The following is a 22354-nucleotide window of genomic DNA, read 5'->3' on the forward strand; positions in this document are numbered from 1 at the left end:
ATGTGTCTGTTAACCATCTGGATGTCTTGTTTGGAAAACTGTCTCTTCATTTCTTAACTGAATTATTTGGTTTTTGGGTGTCGAGATACTAATTCTTTATAAGATATGCTGTTTGCAAATATCTTCTTCCATTCCACAGGCTGCCTTTTAGTTTTGTTGATTGTTTCCTTTGCTGTCCAGAAGCTTTTTATTTTGATGAAGTTCCAGTAGTTCATTTTTGCTTTTGTTTCCCTTGCCTCCTGGGATGACTCTAGTAAGAAGTTACAGCAGTGGTTGTTTGGGGTTTAGTGATGTCATTCACTGTCTCCATTTCTCAGTTCTCTTTGGACCTATCTTGGTCACACTAATCAACTGGCCAAACATGGCTTAAGGGACCAACTTAAAGTGTCCACACTGCCTGCCAGAGCAGGCCACATTCCTAGTGTGCCTTCACCCAAAGGGTAAGATTTATCCTAAGGATTCCAAATTGAGTAAGTTTTTAAACCCTCAGGGCTCAGCACAGTGTTTTGCCAATAACAGTGGTCCCAATGGTGTTGGTGGACATGAACCGCAAAGCAGCTACCTCACTTAAAAATTAAGCACAGGTAACAGTACTGGAGTAAAGGGAGAAGTTTTACTCATTCACCTTTTCAGCATAGACTCTAGGTCAAGCGCCAGGGCCAGGATGGAAGCCTGCCTGGCAATGGCCTGTCCTCCTGCTCTCCTGCGGGGCGCCCCCTGGAGGCGACCGTGCGGTTGACAGCAGAGACGGCGGGGGTGGCAAAGCGACCAAGCGGCGCTCGGCTGGCGAGCTAGCTAGCCAGCCAGCCGGGTGCGACTCCGCGGACGTCCACCGCGCACTGCTCCCCGCATCGCGTCCCGCCTCCATCGCCTCCCGCCGGACTGCACCGCCAGGAAGATGCGCCTCAAGAACCAGGTAGCCGCGCCTCTGGTCGGCCCAGTGCCCCTGACGCCCCGCCCACCCGCTGTCACGGTCGCCCGCGGCCGCGCGGCCACGTGGCCGCGACTTCATCGTTCCGGGCGCTCACCCCGGCCGCCCCATTCCCAGGGAGGGAGTGGGAGCCCCTGTAGCTGTGAATCGCTCGGCCCACCTCTGGCTGGAGGACTCCCGGCGACCCTTCCCCCTCCCATCTGGAGGCTCTTTTCCGGCTGGGCTCCGGTCAATACACCGCCGGCCTCCCGAAACTCCCTTGGCTTCAGAGAAGACAACCGAAAGTTGGGTGGGCGCGCGCTCCCTCTCCTGCGACTGTGGACCCTGCCGCGCGGAGAAGCCACCGCCCTGTGCCACTCCCCTCTGCGCCTTTCCCGAGCTGTCCTCGGAGTGGTTTTGCTGAACTAGATGGTGGCGCCAAAAAGTCCGGGCGGCTTCGAGGCTGCAGGGCCCCAGGGTGCTGGGCGAGCGGGCGCGGATCCTCTGGGGGCCCCTCTGTGTGACTCCTGCTAATTGTTGAGAAGCCGCACTCTCCGATCCTTCTCCCCCCCACCCCCATTACTGCGCGCTGACCTGGGCTTGAGATATTTCTGGTTGAGATTGAGAGGACGCGTCTGTTTTACTAAGCAGTGCTCTTGGTTAACCGACGAAAACGGAGACTCGGGTGTTGGGTAGGGTCTGTCTGTGTTTTGTGGGTTTTGTTTCTCTTTGGGCTGGGGGTTGTCAAACGTTCAGGATTTAGTGAACACACGTCCTCAGGTTTTGAACTTGCCGGAGTCGAATTCGTTTCTAAAAGGGACCGAAGCTCTTCTCCCCCAGTATATGTTAAGGTACTTAGGTAGACCCCAGGGAAACCGAGGGGAGGGGCTTCTAGAAAACAACTGTAAGTTTCGGGGGGGGGGGCGGGGGGGAAGTGAGTCATATTGATTCCCAAGCTGTTAGCCGGTACCTCTCAAGGGTGGTAATTCTGGTAAAATCTTTCCCCTGGGGTTTCAGATACCTGCCTCTATAACGCTGTTCCGTAGGATCTTTGTGGGATCCTGAAAGCCTACCTGTACTGCTTTATTTTACTAGAACCCCTTTAAAGAGGCTGCCTCACTTTACTCTCCTGCGTTTGTGTGCCTAGTTTTTTTTCATATTTTATAATACTTGCAAATTGACACTGAACAAGCTTTAACCTCAGTCATTTCAGAATAGAAGTGAAATGTGAATGGAGCTTCATTCATGAGGGAAGTAGTCTGTGTGAAGTGTTTTGTAAATGTGAGTGGGTAGAACTTTAAACTGAATAAAATTAATATAATGAGGAATCAAAAGGTTCAATCCAGATGTTTGCCTGCATCCCTAATAAAGTGACAGTGCAGCGCTGCACAGTGCCTTTCCTTGTGGCTCCTGGGTGGAGTGGGCTGTGGCACTGTGGTTGACTAAGAACAAGTGGATGGTTGGATTCCTTCCATTCATTTTCTAAGGCACTAACCATTCCTTGGGGCTGATGGGGTTGTGACCCACCCACCTATGTAGAGGATTTTCCCCCTTTCCCAACTACTTTAGAAATATGTAAGGGATTTAATGCAGATTTTCAGTTAAAGAACTTGTAAGTAATCCTCTTTACTTATCATTAGTGCTAGACCCTGAAACCGTTGCTTGCTTGTTAAGATGCAGTGCCTGAATGTGATTGTAATAGAGGTGGAGTTGTGATTTAGAGCTGGTGACTTCACTAATTCTGCTACGTAGTGTGTGTCTTGAATTAACAGACAACTTACTATTTGTGTAGAGGAAATATAATTTGGCATAAGGGATTCTAATTCAGATATTCTTGGTTCAGATCTGATCCCACCACTCCTAGTTTTGTGACCTTGCATAATTAATTTCTTGGTCCTACTATCCCCTCCCCCTTTATTCCCAATAGACCAAGGAGAATAATACCAACCTTTAACATGGGAATTAAATTAAATACTCTGTATATAAAAAAAGAAACACTAAGTACAGTGCCTGGCATGTAGGTGCTTAGTAAATACTCCTATTGTTAACTATCCATAAGTAGTAGCTATTACCAGCACTACTACTGTATTTACTTAAAAATACCTACCTACCTATCTATGGTTGGAGAGAGAAACTGACTGCAAAGGGGCAGAAGGAAACTCTCTGGGGTGACTGAAATATGCTATATCTTGACTGGGGTGTTGATTAAGAGGGTGTATCCATTTTTTAAAACCCATCAAATTGAGCCATTAAGATCTGTGCATTTGATTGTATGTACATTACATCTCAATTAAGATAATTTAAAAATTTAACCTCCAAATGTGTTAAGTACATATCTTTTGGGAGGTGGCAGTTGACATACCAGCCTAATTCTGCGTAATCTAGGAATTCATTTCCAGAGACCCCTCTGCATATGAGCATATTTCCTTCATAAGTTCATATTGGGTCTTAGGAAAGAGAAAGAAGGTGTTCTCATTTTTCGGGTTGTTGTCAGGAGTGATGGTCTATGGAGAAGAATGATTGGCTCATTCTGAGATGATGTTTAAACTTACATTTAGTATTAGTTTTTACTAAATAGCTTTTTACTTTAAAAAAAAAAAGATTTTATTTATTTATTTGACTGACAGAGATCACTAGTAGGCAGAGAGGCAGGCGGTAGGCGGGGGAGCAGGTCCCCGCCTAGCAGAGAGCCTGATGTGGGACTCCATCCCAGGACTCTGAGATCATGACCTGAGCCGAAGGCAGAGGTTTTAACCCACTGAGCCACCCAGGCAACCCACTAAATAGCTTTTTAAAAACCAGATTAAAATGTCTTATTTGATCCAGTGGTGCTTGTTTGTATAATATACCCATTCAGTAAACACAGTTTCTGAAAGGTCATAGTCACTTTGTATCCCTTTCTTTGCTTTCAGTAAATTCTTTATATTGTTTGGAGTTAAATGAGATACCTAATGTGCTTTTAGCAAGGTACCAGGCACATAGTAAATGCTAATTTTCTAGCTGTTATTATTAAAATTAATACATACAGGGTACCCAGGATGGGTCAGTGTGTCAGGCTTCCTGCTCAGTGGGGAGTTGGCTTCTCCCTCTGCCCCTTCCCCCTGTTTGTGGTCTCTATCTCTCTGTCTCTCTCAGATAAATAAATAAAATCTTTTTTTAAAAATTGATATATTCATATTCTTATTTTTTGGAGGTCAGAAATCAACATTATGCATGTTTTAATGACAATTCACTATAAAGATGCTGTGAAAAATAGTTATTTTTCTGAAGCTTCTCTCCTTGGCTAGTAGATGATGACCTTCTCTTTCTGTCTTCACATGGTCTTTTCTGTGTGTCTGTGTCCTAATCATCTCTTCATATAAAAACAATAGTCATCTGAATTAGGTCCACTCATATGACTTCATTTTACCTTAATTACTATCTCTTTAAAGGCCCTATCTCCAAATAGTCATATTCTGAGGTACTGGGTGTTTCAAGACCTTAACATATGAATGCTGTGGGGGCAAGGGGTTCACAATTCAGCCCACATCACATGGTATCTAGTAAAAAGTTGTATTTGTTCTTTCAAAATAGCTTAGCACAGAGAATGTGAAACAAGTCAGATTTTGACTCTTGTTCTAGAACAGTTCAATTTAGATTTAAATGTTGTAGTTACCTGCTGCAGTGAGAAACCCAAACATATCCATCAGGTACACACACACACACACACACACACACACACACACTTTACATGTGAGGTCAATTACAACTGAGGCAGAGTTAAGGTCATTGTCTAAGCTGGGTTTAATCTGTGACTGGGTCCACTAAAAATCATGTCCTTCGTTGACTGAGAAAGATAGCTATACAGTGTCTTCCTAATCTTTCTGGCTTTATAACACTTGGGTGATGAAGGTAGAAGTTTTGGCTTTCTGGAAAGAAATCATTTACCCCTTTTATACTTTAATACCTAGTTCTGTCTTCTGAGCCCTTTGTTTGACTTTCCAGGTTATCTTTGCAACAAAATAATTATACTAATCCCTTAATACATATTTTCTACACATTCAAGTCATGAATTTATGGACCCAAATTTAATGCACAAGCAACCTTTATTTCTCAAATCAGAGCCTGGAGATAGTTTACTTAGAGCTACCTAGCCTGCCCACTTCATGGTTTATTTCTCTTACCAGTTTGAGGTTCATCTTGGCTCCTTATGTTCATGCATCAGGATGTGATATTTTATCTAAAGAAAAAAATTCTCTAAACTTATGTTGGCAAAAATGGCTCTCAAATGCATTATGTGTGTTACTAATTTGCACAGCCTCTGAACAACTGGCAAAGTGGCTAGTGTTGACATTGCAGCTTCCAAGGAGTTCCCAGTTGCTTTAGGAATTTTTACATTTTATTCGTGTAATGACAGAGTTTACAGTTATCCACAGTGTGTTAATTATAAACATTTATTATCTATAGTACCAGTTTGATGCTTGATCTTGTATTTCTTTTACTAGAAACATTACAGCTTTTACATTTAATTATAATGGGGATTAATCATCACTTATATCAGTTTTCACCTATGAGCAAAAATCTTGGAACAAATTATAATTGAGATGAGGCTATTAGATTTAAAATTCAATGCCAACAAAGCTTTTTTTTTTTACTTTTAAATTTTCCATTAACAAAAACTTGCTGATATCACTGAGCCTCATTTCACAAGACTGATCTGATGATTGACTGACTCATTCATTCAATGAACATTTGTTGAGTGTCCAGTATGGGCAAGGCCAAGTTGTAGGTGTTTGGGATATAAAAGGGAACAAAATTCAAATATCTCTGTCAGCAAGAGTACAAGGGCATATAGGCATTAAAACAGCCATAATAAAGAAGTACTTTATATAGCATGTTAGAAGGTTATAAGTGCTATGAGGGGTGGGTTTGGGAGGGGAGAAGTAGATTAGGATAAAGGGTATCAGGAGTTTGGGTGGGGGATTGTGATCTTGAATAGGGTTGGCCTCACTGAGAAGGTGGTACCTAAAAAACTTAATGGCAATAAAGAAGTTAGCCATGTGACTATGTGGAGAATAAGCAGAGGGAATAGCCAGAGGAAAGGCCCTAATGCAGGGGTGTACCTAGAAGGCTTCAAGGAACTTCAAGGAAGACAGTGTAGGCTAGAGAGAATGAGAAGGAAAAAAGATTATAAATTGGATTATAATGTTTGTATGTTGAATATATAGCATTACAGTTCGTCATCCACTAATAAGCAAATAGATGATTAACTTATCTAAGCACACAGCAAATGCCTGCTGAATGTTTCTTTGGTAAATGAATTGGTGCTTCTAAGAACTGGTCCTGAACCTCAGTAGAAAAGGGAATAGGCTTCTAGAATTGTTGCTGATTCTGGTGCCAGCAAAAGTTAGAATTGGAGCTGGGAAAAGGGAAGGCAGGAAACTAACATGGAGATGCCAGCATGCAGTTGACTGAGTCTTGCCAGACTGTTGTCACACTGACTTCACTAGGGAGTCAGTTTTTCACTCAGACTTAAAGGTTTGGTACTGAAAAATTCCTTTTCAGTTTGGTTTTTGTCCTCATGATTTGAACCATTAAACAGAAAGAAAAAAGTCTAGTGTAGAGGATTTTCTTTTTTTTTTTATTAAAGATTTTATTTATTTATTTGACAGAGATCACAAGTAGGCAGAGAGGCAGGCAGAGAGAGAGAGGAGGAAGCAGGCTCCCTGCTGAGCAGAGAGCCCGATGCAGGACTCGATCCCAGGACCCCGAGATCATGACCCGAGCCGAAGGCAGCGGCTTAATCCACTGAGCCAGCCAGGCGCCCCATGTAGAGGATTTTCTTGATTTGAAAGCTTGAGATGTGTCAACCGCGGGATTCCCATACCATAGCATTAATCTTTCTTGTTTACTTCTTTTTTTTTTTTAAGATTTATTTATTTATTTGACAGACAGAAATCACAAGGAGGCAGAGAGGCAGGCAGAGAGAGGAGAAAGCAGGCTCCCTGCTGAGCAGAGAGCCCGATGCGGGGCTCCATCCCAGGACCCTGGGATCATGACCTGAGCCGAAGGCAGAGGCTTTAACCCACTGAGCCACCCAGGCGCCCCTCTTGTTTACTTCTTATTGGCTAGATCTCATAGTTATCATATTTGCATATTTTGTTCACAGTTTACAAAGTATTTTTATATATTTGTCCCTTACAACAATATATGTGTAGTCCACTGTAGTAGCCCTTATTACATTTTGGACTAGGTGTCTTCCATTTGTCCTCTAGATCTACTTTCTATCCTTTTCCACAACCTTTCTGTGGCCTTGGAGGCTGACCTTCATAGATTGCATCACTGGGGTCCACTGCCCTCTTGCTTTGGGAAGGATTCAGCTAGTGGTAAGATCCTTTGGGAAGAACTCAGCTAGTAGAGCAGCATATCTGAGGGCAGAAGGAGAGGTCCGGGTATTTATTCCCGCAGGTGCCACTCTGCTAGTCTATTGGTTAGCAGTGGTGTGTGAAGGCCACAGCCCCTACCCATCCTACAGCTATAGTTCTCTCTCTGGGTTCTCTAAAGCCTAAGGGATAGCAAAGGGTCTCCAAACCTGCTGGCCCAGGGTGCTTCATCTCCCTTGATGTTTAATTTTACTCTTTGTGTATGCCTTCTGTTTCCTGTCTGGGGCCCTGACAGACATAGCTTTCAAGATGACAACCTAGAGAAGTTGACTTGCCCAATGATAGAAATCTGGTAAATGACAGAGTAGAGACTTGAATTCTTGTTTTGTGACTCTGGTGCAATTAATTTTAAACATACCTCTGTAAATATATTTCAACTGGTGTATACTATTGAGAAACCTTTCTGTTTTGGTCTCCATTTAAAAGTGTATTATATGGGATATTATGTATTGGTATTTCCTTAAATGTGGAAAGGCTTTTGTAAAAAGTAGGACTCTTTAGGAAGAAATACTGTTCTATTTTTTGCCCCCAAACAAATAGACATAACCTGTAGCATGTCATATCTTCATAAGAAAAGCATGGAAATAGGGGCACCTGGGTGGCTCAGTCCATTAAGCTTAAGCGGCTGCCTTTGGCTCAGGGTCCTGGAATTGAGCCTGGCTTCAGGCTCCCTGCTCAGTACAGAGCCTTCTCCTTTTCCCTCTCCCCCTCCTCCTGCTCATGCTTTCTCCCTCTCTCAAATAAATAAAATCTTAAAAAAAAAAAAGAAAGCAATTAAACTGTTTGCCTTTGGTTATTCATGGTGATGAAAAATAGGGAGAGTGTGTATAGTTAATAATCTGTGATTTTCCCTTTCATCTCTCTGCTGGTCTGCCATAAAATCCCCTTCACTCGTTGTCCTACTTTCCCTTGTCCTGTCTCTTCCCTTCCAACTGTTCACCAACACCAAACATTGTCTCTGAGTTGTAGATCTGACCCTGTCATTCCCTGTCCCCCACTGTCCACAGGATGAGGCCCAAGCTCATTAGTTTGTCTTTCTCCAACTATCTTTACCCTTATATCTAACCTCATGGCCATCCATTTCTCCAATTTAAATCCTCTACTTGTTTCAATATTAAATTATTTGCAGTTAACCAAACATGCTTCATATTTGCTTTTGCTGACTTGCATTTGTTGTTCTCTCTGCCTACAATATCAACCGTCCTTGGCCCTGAGCCCTAGCATCTGCCAAGAGAACCATTTACACATCAGAATTCTGTTGGAAATCATCATGTGAAACCTGGTGGACCCCTCAGGCAGAGCTGCCACATCTAGGAAAAAAGCCAAAGTCCTTGAGGACAGAAACTAGACTTTATTCATCACTGTATCCCCTGAGTTCTGGAGCCTTGTACTTAGTGGACAATCAACCAGTATTTATTGAGCAAGTGACTCAGTGTAAGGTTCTTTCGACCAAAATTTTTATAAGGAAAATTGTTTTTACTGATTTGAATTAAAATGTCAGAAAGGTAAGGTGAGGGTGGTAGTAAGGAAGAAATAAAAAGCAAAAATTCTGGGTTGTCATCAACAAGAGTTTCTATACAGGGAGTCCATGCCATGGAGTCGTGTTTTTGCTGCTAGAGGCCCGACTAGGACTCCATACAACTTTGGTCTCTTACCCAATATTTGGACACCTGTGGTTGACCTGTGTTAGCCTGTTCTGCTGCTATTATAGAAGGGATTCTTCTTTTTTTTCTTTTCCCCCTGAAGATTAGTTGGCCATCTTTTCCCTACATCTCTGATATTAAAGATCTTTTAGTTCTCACAGCATGAGTTTCTGAACAAAGAGTCATCTGGGAAGCAGCAGTTTTGAGGATCTTACTCAGGTCATTGGAACTAGTGTTCTTGAAAGTGCCTGGTGCATAACTGTAATAATAGAAGTCAGATCCCAAGTTTGTATTACAAGTGAGTGTTTTGTACTACAAACTCTCCCTGTCCACTCATACAATCACTTGATGAGGGGAAAATGATACTAACTGTAATACTATACTGTAATTTGAAGTTAATTACTATGTTGTTTGGAGACATATGGCAGAAGGACAGAGCTCAAGAAACTTTAGTATACATGGGACACCCTTATTTTGGGTTGAAATAAAATTTCTCTGTCCTTTGAGGATGTGATCTACTCTTTTTAGGTGTAAATTATACAAGGGTTAGAATATTGTCATAATAAAATATGATAAATAAGAAATAATAAAGTAAATAATAAATAAACAAATAAATAAGAAATAATAAAATAATTTCAAAATACAAGTGGCATCAAAACATTTTTATCAAATTTTAAAAAGTGAATTGTTTTTTCCAATCTTTGAAATGGGAGAATCACACTTTATAAGGGAGAGGTGATCAGAGTAAACAAAAATTTAGTGATTTGTCCTCTACTTATAAAATGTTGTTGTATGGAATCACAATGGGTCTGCTATTCTGCTTTTCTAGATAGGTTGTGTTCAATAGGAGACATTTTTTAATTCATAAGATAGTGAAGAGACTTAATAAATTTGCCAAACCAAATTGGGATAACCAGTGCTATAAAGACTATCATAAGAGTCTTTTTCTCTATGGAAAATTGTACATATATGGGATGGATTGACATTCAGTAGGGATGAGGACAGGAAAGGACATATGGGGGAAAAAAACAAGCCACAAAAAGTTAAGGTGAGAAATGTTTGTGAGTAGCAGAGTTTGTAGAGAACCCTTTCACTTTTCTCTTACATTTTTCTGCATTGAAAGAGTAGTATAAAAGGAACATGAAAATTGAAGAATAAAGAGTAAAAACAGAACTCTGAACTAATGGTAAGAATTCTGAGATAATGTCTCTATCACAAGTGTTCCTGTTCCTGTATTTATTATCCTGATTTATGGCATCATCATCTACCTAGTGGACCTGTGCAGAAGAATGCTGAAGAATTACTATAGATCTGTCCTACTAACTTACTGTCCACATTTAGTTTCAGTCTCTGAGTCCAGATAGCCAATTTGATTTCTTAATTAGTTAACTTAATTAGATAACTTAATTGGTTAAGTGCCTAGTATATGCCTTGTTCAGATAGGGAGAACGATATAGATAAAAATTACCGCCCATGTGAAACTTATATTTTCTTAAGCATTGTATTTCTCTGATTTGAAGATAAGATTTCTGAAATGGAAACTCATTTTAACAATCAGTGTTTGAAAAAAAAACAAAACACTAAACTAAGACAGTAGGTTGTGGTGTGGTTATCATCATTACCTGTACATGGATGAACTTAGTGAGGCTCATAGGAGGTATCTTTTCAACCATCACCTTGGTTGTATTTTTTGCATTTGGAAGTCCCATACACAATTGAATTTTAACTTATAATTTATAATATAAATTAATAATTTATATCCCTGACTGTCACTTAAATTCAAAATAGTCAAAAAGCATGTGAAAAGATGTCCCACATTATTAGTCATTAGTGAAATGCAAATCAAAACCACAATGAGATATCACCTCATATCCATTAGCATGGCCATAACAAAATAAGAAGAAGAAGAAGTGTTGACGAAGACGTGGAGAAATTGGAACCCTTGTACATTGCTGGTAGGATTGTAAAATGATACAGCAACTGTGGGAAAGTTAGCCAGTTCCTCAAAATGTTAGATATAAAATAAATATATGACCTCCACAGGTCTGCTCCTACGTGGATTCCCCCGAGAATTGAAAGCAGTCATTCAGATACATGCACACACATGTTCATAGTAGCAGTCTTCACAATAGCCATAAGGTGGAACCAGCCCAGATGTCCATCAATGGATGAGGAGATAAACAAATTCTGTATACACATACAGTGGAATATTCTTCAACTACAAGAGGGAAAGAAGTTCTGTTGCAGGCTACAACATGGATGAACCTCCACAGTACACTGAAAAAAGTGACAGAAGCCAGACACAAAAGGTGACACATGATTCTACTTATATGAAATATCCAGAATAGATAGGTCCAAAGAATGAGAAGGAAGATTGGTGGTTGCTGGGGACTAGAGGTGGCAGTGGGAACGGGGAGAAACTGCCTAACAAGTAAGGGGGTTTTACTTTGAAGTGATTGGAATGTTTTAGAACTAGACAGAGGTGGTGGTTGCACAACATGGCAAGTGTGATAAATGCCTCTGAATTGTTCACTTTAAAATGATTAATTTTATATTACGTAAATTTCACCTTGATAAATTATTTTTTAAAAATATTATACTGTGATCCAAAATGGAAATAAAAGTTATCATGTGCCCTCAAGTTTGCCGGCCATATACTATTCAAGTGCAATTATAAGCTTATTTGTGGAGCATAAGAAATAACAAGGAGGATATGGGGAGATGGAGAGGAGGAGGAGTTGAGGGAAATTGGAGGCGGAGACAAACCATGAGAGACTATGGACTCTGAAAAACCATCTGAGAGTTTTGGAGGGGTGGGGGGTGGGATGTTGGGTGAGCCAGGTGATGGGTGTTACGGAGGGCACGTATTACATGGAGAACTGGGTGTTTTGCATAAACAATGAATTCCAGAACACTGAAAATAAATAAAAAAAAAAACAAATAAAAATTAAAAGAATTACAAATTTTTAAAAAATGAAATCTTATCATTTGCAATGATGGTTGCAACTAGACAGTTGGAACTAGAGAGTATTACGCTGAGTGAAATAAGTCAATCAGAGAAAGACAATTATCATATGATTTCACTCATTTGTGGCATTTAAGAAAGAACTGAGGATCATAGGGGATGGGAGGGAAAAAAAAATAAGACAAAATCAGAGAGGGAGACAAACCATGAAAGACTCTTAACTATAGGAAACAAACTGAGGATTGTTGGATGGGAGATGGATGGGGGGATGGGAATCACTGGGTGATGGGCATTAAGGAGGGCACATGATGTAATGAGCACTGGGTGTTATATGTAACTGATGAATCACTGACCTCTATCTCTGAAACTAATAATACGTTATATGTTAATTTAAAAAAAAGAACAATAAGTGGTCAAATCTCTTTTTTTTTTAAGATTTTATTTATTTATTTGACAGACAGAGATCACAAGTAGGCCGAGAGACAGGCAGAGAGAGAGGGGGAAGCAGCCTCCCTGCTGAGCAGAGAGAGCCCAAAGCAGGGCTTGATCCCAGAACCCTGGGATCATGACCTGAGCCAAAGGCAGAGGCTTTAACCCACTGAACCAGCCAGGTACCCTGGTCAAATCTCTTTCTGAAGATCCTAGAATTTTCAGAGTTCAGAGATTGTTAGGAACTTTTCGTGTGTCATAAAGGACTATCATATAGGCATCTTCAATCTACATGTCAGAAACTTGACTTCCAGTAGAAGCTGTATGATATAGGTATAACTGGGGTATCCACATTCCTTTTCTCCTCAGCCGCTCAGAGCTCATCAGTAAACCCCACTTGGGACTCATAAATGATTTTGCCTTTTTTGTAGTTGTCATGAGTGAGCACTGGTGGCAGAATTGCAACTTGCCTCGACAGGTGGGTCCAGAACCAAGATCCAGAGCAGTGACAAAGGAGTTTGTGAAGCAGTCTCTTGCTATTACCATGTTGAGGAGGGGCGAGGCAGGCTGTAGCTGAGGATATGCTGGACTTGGTCTTCTTCTAACTATGGCACTGCTACCAGCATGATCCCATTTACAGCAGTAGTATTCCCCCTGTCATTTGTCAAGTCTCAGACAGCCCTCAAAACCCCATGACCTGTGAGCTCATATTTCTATGACTTTACAGGTCCAGAACTCTGGCCTATTCCATCTCTTGAAGTCTGGCTGGACAAAGCTGTCTGGTTACTTCTTATATACTTGAATGCCTTGTAGTACTTAAGCATGATTTATACATTCAAGGTGATTTTTCTTCTTTTTCTCTTATTGGGGAAAAATATAAATAAACACGTTTAATATCCAGCAGAGCATCTCCATAAGTAAAAAGTATCAGAACTTGTAATAACCAAATGCAGAAGAAACCCCAATATTCCCTGATGCCTTTTGAGATTGTAATATCCCTCATAACTCAAAGAGGCCAAGTTCACCAACATGGACTATGAAAAGCAGAGTCCCGGTGATGCTCTACTTAGCTATCAATGGCCAAAAATGATGGATAATATCTTTGTATAATAGCTTCTGTTTATTCATAAAATTATATACAAATTTCGTTTTCAAAGTTTGAATCTTAGCCAGGATTTAATAGTTGCTATTTTCTTTGATATCCTGTTTAATCTTAATACCATTAAGCAGGGTGTGTACACTCCAGGTACACTACAAGACCATGGGCCCCTTTCTCCCTTTTATTTCACTCAGGCCAATGTATACATGTTTCCTAACTAGCCCCTACAGTCACCTGAATTTATAATTCCCAAAAAAGATTGAAGTTTTTCAGTTGCATGTAATTGTGCAAAGAATTTACAGTAAAATCAAATATTTTAATACTACACACTGAGTTTCTCAGCACCGTTCTAAGTGTTTTATCTGTATTAACTAACCAATGGAATCTCACAACACTGTGGCCACTGTGGAGGTGTGCCATTCAGACCTCTGTTCAAGAGAGAACTCACTTCTCTCAAGAGGAGTGAAGTTAGATGACAGCCTCTAATGGCAGCACCTTTAGGGCATGCCCCAGCCAGTGACTGAGCATGGTGGAGATCTAGAGCCTGACCATTTTTGCCTAATGTGGTACTTCTCTTGTTGAAAATCTTTGTTCAGAGCTCTCTTAGGGGATGGCCAAGCATTTGTCTGATCTTTATCGTGGTCTGACTCTCCTCTCAAATTCTACTTCCTCTCCCTATATTTTCATAATAAACTGATAAATCTCCTGCATGCCTGACCCTGTTTAATGTCAGCTTCTGGGAGGATAGAAGTGATACAGGTAGGTACTATTACTGTCCTTATTTTACAGATAAGGTAGCCAAGTCACAGAGAAGTGGCTCAAGGTCTCATAGCTAAATGGCTTTCAATGTCTTTAATCTTGTTCTTCACCCATTATGGTATGTTACCTCTCCATTCTAAAGTTCTTATCTATCCAATTAAGTATTCTTTGTATGGCAGAAACTCTGCTGGGCTCTAGAAATAAAGAACTGTGTAATATAGCCCCCTATCTCAAGAAGCCCATAATCTAGTAGAGAAAACAAGGAAAATAAGCAGGCAGTTTCAGTCTTTGCTCTTAGTGCAATGATGAGACGTGTGCAGGGTGCCCTGAGAGTCTAGAGGGGAGGAACCTAATTTGTGTCATTTCTCACTTCCTCTACCCCTGGTATGGACATCCCCTTCCTCTTATTCCTCTAGCCCATGCCACCAGACTCATCTGGGATGTATATCATGTTCTCTGACCTCCCAAAACTGAGTTGGGCATGATTCTTATTCTTTTTTAAAAGATTTTATTTATTTAATTGACACAGAGAGACAGACAGACAGAGAGATCACAAGTAGGTGGAGAGGCAGGCAGAGAGAGAGGGGGAAGCAGACTCTCTGTTGAGCAGAGAGCCTGATGCGGGACTCAATCCCAGGACCCTGAGATCACGACTTGAGCCGAAGATAGAGGATTAATCTACTGAGCCACCCAGGTGCCCATTGCTCGGTATTCTTATGGGAACCATCTGTCTTACCATCTCATACCTGCCTTAGCTGATGTTTACTACTTGCCTCCTGCTTGTCCATGTGCGTGTTGCCTAGTGGCATGACTAGCTACAGAAGTCTTTGTTGAATCAATGAATGAGGAGAATCATTTGTTTGCTTGGACGATTAAGTCCCAAACCTTGAACCTTTCAACGTGTGAGTAGAAAAGAGATGTTGGAAGAGAATGCACAGGAGGCACTTCTGCTCCTTTAAAATTTGGGCTCAAACATGGACAAATACTTCCTATCTTGTTTATGATATAGATATGTTGGGCTGATATTTTTATCCGTTCATCCACTCATCCATCCATCCATGCATCTATCCATCCTTCCATTTGTTTATTCAGTCTGTCAGCACATATTTATGGAGTGCCCTCTGTGTGTCAGGCACAGTGCTAGGTACTGTTCATAGAGGTGATTGAGAGGTACAGCCTCTGACCTCAAGGAATTTTCATTCTGGCAGGGTAATTGGGATCTAAACAAATACAACCCCAGGTCCCTCTAATTCATGGATCTTAGATGAGGTCACTTTAAATCTTTGTCAATAAGTCCAGTATATTTATGTACCGGATGACATGCTGTCAGTTCTGTTCCTCTCTTAAGTCTCTGTGGGAGTCCTCAAAAGCTGCCTTTTTCTTGTAAATGAAATAACACCTACCATTGATAGTTGCTTGATAGTTGAATAAGTGTTGCACAAATTCAATATTTTAATCATTATTACTAATATGATCATATAATATATCCTGCTATCTACATTTCTACTTTTCTACTCCTCTGATGCCTCCTTCTCACCATTTTTCCTGGCCACCATGTGCTGTTCTATTTGTTGCTATAAAGCTGCCCATACCTTTCCACTATGCTACCACCACTACTGAAAACACCTGCATGATATGACCTTCTGGTTTATTAGCTTCCTCTATGGCCATTGTCTCTAGATTTCTGTTCCTTTGTCAGCATCTTCAATCATCTACTACTAAGACTTGCTACACTCATCTCATTACCTAACCACTGTTCACCTCCCTCTTGGAGCATCTGTTCTTTCTCCTGCCAGTTTGAATTTGTTGACATTTTCCATTATCTCTGGATCTCAGGTGCTCCCCTCTCTCTGGTCAGTAGTGAAGCACTTTCCTCTTTTTTTTTTTTAAAAGATTTTATTTATTTATTTGACAGACAGAGATCACAAGTAGGCAGAAAGACAGGCAGAGAAAGGGGAAGGGAAGTAGGCTCCTGGCCAAGTAGAGAGCCCGATGCGGGGTTCGATCCCAGGACCCTGGGATCATGACCCAAGCTGAAGGCAGAGGCTTTAAACCCACTGAGCCACCCAGTCACCCCGCACTTTCCTCTTTTTATGTCTATCTACTTTTGTAGGGATCCCATGATATTGTAGCTTGGGCTTCTAGTAAAAGTTATTTTGTTATCAGACATCTTTCCCTTTTTTGCACTGTTAAATGTAGCTTTCAGTTAGAACCTCCAACTGTAGCAAGAACCAATGATCCCATCCAGCCTATTTTCTCATTTATGGTGGGTTTTTTCCCACAGAGCTTTCTGTTTTACCTCTGTTCCAACCTTGAAGGTTCAAACCAAGGATGAAGAAAAAATAGGGATTAGCTAATGGAAGAATGGAAACAGGATTAGGTAAGCTGCAGAGAGGAGATGAGAGACACAGTAGAATAAAGGGCCCTCTGCAAAGCTCCAGAGGTCAGGACCATCATGGGTGTGTGATAAAGCGAGGTGTGCTGAGAAAATGCAAGAATCGTGATATAACCAGCGTACTCTAGAGTTCAGAGTCTTAGATGGCAAGACGGAATCCTGGGAACTTTGACTGTGTCGGAACCAGGAGGGCCTCTCCTAGATACTGAGAACAGAAAAAATTATCTGGAAGTGAAACAGGTTGAGTTTTCCCATGTGCAGGTGTTTTGTTGGTAGCTAATTTTTCCCTGGCCCCCAAAAGCTGACATAAGCTGCTGACCTTTCGTATGTATTAAGCAAGGCTTGTATTTCTTCTTGGTCCTTTTCTCCATCACTTTTATTACCCAGTGGGACTGGTCTAGACAATGTATATACTTCTTTTTTGTTTTTTGATTGTCATGACCTGATAGTTGCCTCAAGCTTCCAGAATCCAGTTATCAGCCTTTCCAAGTTTTGGATGTTAGGACTCTCAGATTAGTCTTTTCTCTTTTTTAAAAAGACTTTATTTTTAAGTAATCACTATACCCAACAGGGACTCCAACTTACAGCCTGAGATCATGAGTCACATACTCTATGACTGAAACCACCAGGCACCCCTCAGATGAGTCTTTCTTACTCCCTTACAAAGAATTGCCCTTGTCCAAACCCACCAGATTTGAAGAGTCACCACATGGATATCTTGAAGATATAATCGCCATGACAATCCTGTGACAAAAATCACATACCTATAGTAACAGAAGACTGTGGTCCCACAGGAAACTCCCATCCTGGGCGTCCTTCATGGTCCCTCCCATGTGAGGCCTTGTCAGTCCATGTTTCTCTCACTTTCCTTTCAACTCTGGAATCTATTTATTCCATTCATTTGACAATCACTAATACCTCTTCAATTTCTTACTATGCCATATAACTTTTTGTAAATTTCAGTCTTGCATCCCCAACTAACTGTGAGTTCCTCGAAGGCAGAGAATATGGAGTTAACTGCTTTGAAGCCTCCTCAAGAGCCAGTCTTGCAGCTGGAGACATAGGAGGTATTTGGTACGTAACTGCTAAACAAATAGTGGGGCCACAGGCAAATGAACTGCAGGAAAGACTGAACTTCTTGGAGAATCCCAGGATGGTTCAGAAGAACGGCATGGGCCTGGGCTCTGGAGCTATCAGACTTGGAGTTACAGCTCTGCTAGACTGCTCACAGGCTGTGTGATGTAGGGGATAGATTAATTTCTCTGAGCCGCCCCCTATACCTTTTTATTCTCTTCTTTTTAAAACAGAGTTGATGACACAAACTTCACAGGTTTGTTTAAGGATCAAATGAGATAAAGTATGAGCAAATGAAATCACTGCTGTTGTTGTTATTCTTCATAGAATTGGCTCTTTGTGGGAAAAATCAGAAGGACAGGAAAAGGGTAGAGCAAATTATCATAGAAAAGACTGGAAAAATTACTCATTTGTTGGATTAAGTAGAAGATCCTCTTTCTGGGATTGAGTGCTGCTCTGAAGTTGGACTGCCTGATATGAATTTTGGCCCCATTGTCTGCTGGCTGTGCAGCAGTGGACAAGTTAACTTAAACTCTGTGTACCATAATTTTATAATCTATAAAATGGGAATAACAATATTTACTGAATAAAGTTATTGTGAGAAGCAAATGAAACAACCCCTCTGAGGTGCTTATTAGCACAATGCCAGGCACATAGTAAGGCTCCTGATAGGCTAGTTTTTTTTACTGTTACTCATACCAGTTACCTATTACTGTAAAATTAACTAATCTAAAACTAAGTGGTTTAAAACTGTGAATGTTTATTATTGCTCATGGGTACACAGATCAGCTGGGCAGTTCTTTTGATGTCACCTGTGCTCATTCATACCTCTGCAGTCAGCTCTAGGGCAGGTAGGCAGCTCTGTGATCTTGGCTGAGTCTCTCACAAGTGGGGTCAGTGGGCTATAGGCTGTTCCAGGATGGCCTTGATGGGGCTCACTGGGCCGTTTTCCATGTAGTCTTTCTTTCTCTGGAAGGACAGTAAGGGCTTGTTCACATGACAACTGGGCATGAATCCAAGATAGAGTGAAAGTAAGCAAGAACTGACACAGTGGATGTCTGCTTCATCCTGTTGGCCAAACCAAATCACAAGGCCAGCCCAGATCCAGGTATAGGGAAATAGATTACATCTCCTGGTAGTCAGATCTACAAAGTCACATTGCATAGGGCATGGATACAAGGATGGTTGAAAGTTGTGGCCAGTTTTACAGTTGCTCTACCACACTACTTTTACATTCCTTCTAGAAATAATAAAAACAAATATTTGTACCATGGTTTGCAACTTGCAAAGACCTTTTGCCTGAAAGTACTGAGTCTTATAATGAGACTGTGAGTTAAGTATTTTTGAGCCTTTACTAGGAGCTAGGCACATAATTCTATTGAAATCTTTTTCTTAAAACAAAATATTGCAGTTTTATCCAATGACATGGATGGAACTAGAGGGTATTATGCTAAGCGAAATAAGACAATCAGAGAAAGACAATTATCATATGATCTCTCTGATATGAGGAATTCAGAGGTGGGCAGGGTGGTCCTGGGGGGAACGGAGGGAAAAAAATGAAACAAGATGGGCCCTGGGAGGGAGACAAACCATAAGAGACCCTTAATCTCAGGAAACAAACTGAAGGTTGCTGGGAAGTGTGTGGGAAGGCGGGAGGGATAGGGCGTCAGGGTGATGGACATTAGGGAGGGTATGTGCTACGGTGAGTGGTGTAAGACTGTGTAAAACTGTGAGTGCTGTAAGATTCTGTAAGACTGATGATTCATAGACCTGTACCCCTCATGCAAATAATACATTATATGTTAATAAAAGAAAAAAAAGAAATCTCTTTCTTACCCTTCCAACATACATTGATTGCTAACATTTGGGCGGTGAGGTTTCCTCCTATACCTACTGCTCTCCTGACCCTTCCAGGGTCATTTTATTTACTCTCATGGTTTCATGTTCTACTTTTATGTAGAGACACTGATAATCCAGCCCAGATCTTCCAGAATTTTGTTCTTCTTAGTGCTTGTTAATCATGCTTCATAGCTGTCACCACCTCAAACTCAGCATGCCCAGATGTGTAACCAGATGTGTTATCATTTTAAAATATAATTAGGGTGATACTTCCCAGAGTAAAAATGCTATGAAAATAAAAAATACATATCATAATCTTTTGGCCCTTCTATGACTTTTATGTATGACTTTTAAATCCTTAAAATTTGAGAGACACTGCAAATGAATTTCTGTAATTAACATTCTTAGGAAAAATACTCTTTGGATAAAGGCATTTTCTAATTGGCCTTAATTTTGGGTTGGAAGGTGGGGTCCTGGTTGTAGATTGGGTAGTTTTTATTTAGGGTTTTAGTGGTGCTACTAAATATAGCATGTCCCATTTTTCCTTTTCCCTCAAACTGTCTCATTGATGTAACATGAAACCAAATAGAACAGTGCCGAACAGCTTGAAAGAGTGAATATCATGTGTTGAAAAGGAATATCGCAGTATCACCTGATAAAAATAGCTCGTACCCACAGGAAGCAGAGATTGGTGCACTCTAGAAGAGTGCATGCTTTTTAAAGGTTTGGTTCACTTTTTTACCCCTGAGAAATTGATAGTTGTTTGCTAAAGCTGTACCAAGTAATGGTTTTTTAGATGGGGGAAAAATAACCTTCAAACTTGGTGGTCAAGTATAGTTCTTAAAAATAAGCAGCAGAAATGTGGTTAAAAGGGTCCTAAACCTTTCCATGTTACCAACCAAATACGTTCATATTTCTGAGGATTGAGATAGAGGTGTGACAAAGTCAAGATTAAGAAACCTGAGAAGGAAGGGATCATATTATTTATTTATTCTGCAGGTCTTAACCAAGGGACAGCATCATTTATTCATTCAACAGGCATTAACCAAAGAAATGCTTTATCCTGGGTATCAGAGGATACAAAGGTGAAACAGACTCCTCAAGAAATTTCTTGCCATATAGGGAAGACATATTTATACATATAAGTATGCATAAAAATATTACCATGTCAAAAGAGAAAGGTATTGTCAGAAAGGTATAACGTGATATGGAATTTGTATGTTTTATCATTTATTCTGAAAAAATTGATTGAATACCTATTTCTTCAGGCACTGTGGTAGGTACTGAGAATACAGCTTATACTCCGGTGGGGCATATAAATAACAAGCTAATGAACTATTAAATAATATAACACAGGTTAGCAGAGAAAGACCTGGGAGTGTTATTTTTAATCAGGTGGTTAGGATTGTGTAGAAATGAAGGTGGGAAAATGAATTTCTGAATTAAATTTCTGAAATAAAATCTAGACATGCAGGGGGCCTGGGTGGCTCAGCTGGTTAAGTGTCTTCCTTTGGCTCAGGTCATGATCTCAAGGTCCTAGGTAGAGCCCTCATGGGGCAGGGGGCTTCCTGCTTGGCAGGGGGCCTGCTTCTCCCTCTCCCCGTCCCTGCTTATGCTCTCTCATTATCTCTCTCGCAAAAAAATAAATAAAATCTTAAAAAAAAAAACTAGACATGAGTAAACATAAGAGGACAAGGAATGTGTTTGGGAAAGAACAGTCCAGTTGGACTGGTTTGGGGATGGCTGAGATGGGGTAAGGCAGTGCAGACGAGTTGGCAAACCTCCATCTTCTACACTTTTGAAAGGCTCTCTAGTGGGAGAAGTCAAGACTGACCTAGAACCAATGGCTGGAGTTTCAGGGGTTAAAGTCTATGCTAATAGTGGGTAGTGGAAGGGATTCTGGCATCATGTTAGAATAGCATGGAACTCCAAAGGGGTGCAGGAACAGAAATGGTATCTTTTTCATCTTTTACATGGTGCCTATCCCAGTGTCTGACACATAATAGGTGATCAAGAGGTGAGTTTTGAGTAGTATTTCTGAACATCACATGTGTGGTTGTGTGAAATCCATGGATCTTCTTGCAGGTATTCATTTGAGAGGGCTATGGATTTAAATGGAGGTCTACAGCTAAGTTTTCCCCAAAAGGATGAAATCCTCCCTTGGATGAAATGAATTATAAGTAATCCCTTTTTCATTTCATAGACATTTTCTCTGCTAGGATCGTAGAGTGGTTCTGTTGTCCATAGAGCTGTACCCGATTTAAACAGGGTATGGTAATTTAATTTCTATTTATTTCACTTATTCACAAACATTTATTTATTTCAGAAAGAGTAATTTTATCCAGGATTTCACAGACAGTAATCACTGAGGCCTTTTGGCTCTAAGTCCATGCTCTTTCTACTACATCCTGCTGTCTTATATGAAAGTGATTTCATTTCATGCAAGTTCTGTTTATGTACCTCTGTGTCATGTTTCAATTTCTTTAACAGCAGCACCATTTTTACTAGCTAAGAAGACTGCCTGCTTTGGATGGAGACCTAGTCACTGTGCTGAGGAGGACACCTTACTTTCTGTCACCTGTTTGATAAAGCCCTTCCGGATCTCTCTGGCCCCCATTATTCTCTCTCGTCTCTGGTTTCTGCAACATTTATACCCTGCCCCCACACCTTCTCACATTTAGCTTGTTTTCCTACTCTTTCATCTGGTTGAGTCTTATCTCCCTTGATGTGTTGTATGTTTTAATCCCAGAGCTATCTTTTATTTATTTACTTATTTTTAATTTAATTTTGTTTTTTCAGTGTTCCAAGATTCACTGTTT

This window comes from Neovison vison, chromosome 2, assembly GCF_020171115.1.
Source record: "Neovison vison isolate M4711 chromosome 2, ASM_NN_V1, whole genome shotgun sequence".
Classification (NCBI taxonomy): Eukaryota; Metazoa; Chordata; class Mammalia; order Carnivora; family Mustelidae; genus Neogale; species Neogale vison.